This window comes from Alligator sinensis, unplaced genomic scaffold, assembly GCF_000455745.1.
Source record: "Alligator sinensis unplaced genomic scaffold, ASM45574v1 scaffold423_2, whole genome shotgun sequence".
In the NCBI taxonomy this organism is placed as follows: Eukaryota; Metazoa; Chordata; order Crocodylia; family Alligatoridae; genus Alligator; species Alligator sinensis.
In genome coordinates this window covers 217,810-218,711 of record NW_005843263.1, presented here as the reverse complement: position 1 = coordinate 218,711, position 902 = coordinate 217,810, and positions in this window count along the sequence as shown.

Below are 902 nucleotides of genomic sequence, written 5' to 3'. Positions count from 1 at the left end.
TGCCGCTCCCGCTGTACCCGGCACACACACACCAAGCAGGAGCCCCATGAGCCCGGCGTCCTGCCCCAGCCAGGCAGCTCCCCTTGTGGGCAGGGTGGCTGCGCCCCGGCCGCGCAGCAGCGCAGGCCGGCTGGGCCCCACCTCCGGTGCTGCTGGGCCCGTGCTGTGGCCCGAGTAGCGGAGCCCTGGGGCAGCCCCCACTCCCCGCCTGACACCAGCTATTTACTGTAAAAAATAAAATAAAAGCAACATTCATGATTATTCATAGTATTAAACATGCAGTGCGTCCTGCCGTGTACCCCCTCCGCCCCCCTTTTGGTTTTGTGGTGTGCCGCACTCCAGCACTTTACAAGGTAGGCATTGTGGTTTTTTCGGTACTGCAGCCAAAAAACGTTGCCCCCCCCCCCCGCGCCTTCTAGGAGATATTCCAATGTAACTTCATCTATTTAACTGATTGTGGCTGAGAAGAAAGACTTCTTTCTCACCAGATGGTGCTGTTGCACTGTTCAGTGCTGTCAAGTAAGCAGGGAGCCTTCATTTATAAGCAAAAAGCAGCAAAGTGAAAGTTCTGTCCGACATTTAAATGGACACATTTAATGGACTCATCTACTGAAACATCTAGTAGAAAATTCCAGAGAAGCAGTACATTACATGTCATGCCTTCCCTCTGCTTCAGGACTGGGCAAGACATGAAGAACCTGCAATATGTAGCTGCATTATGGCAAATCTGTGAAAGCTGAAGCCAGCTATACCTGTTTTCTCATCAGCATCCAAGATTTTAGTTAATTATTCCAAATTCAGGTTATTCTATAGCCAACGGGTCAGATCTTCAATGGATATTTTTTGGGATAGTTGCATTAAGGTCCATACGGGCCACGTATACATGAGATGCTGACTGTGCA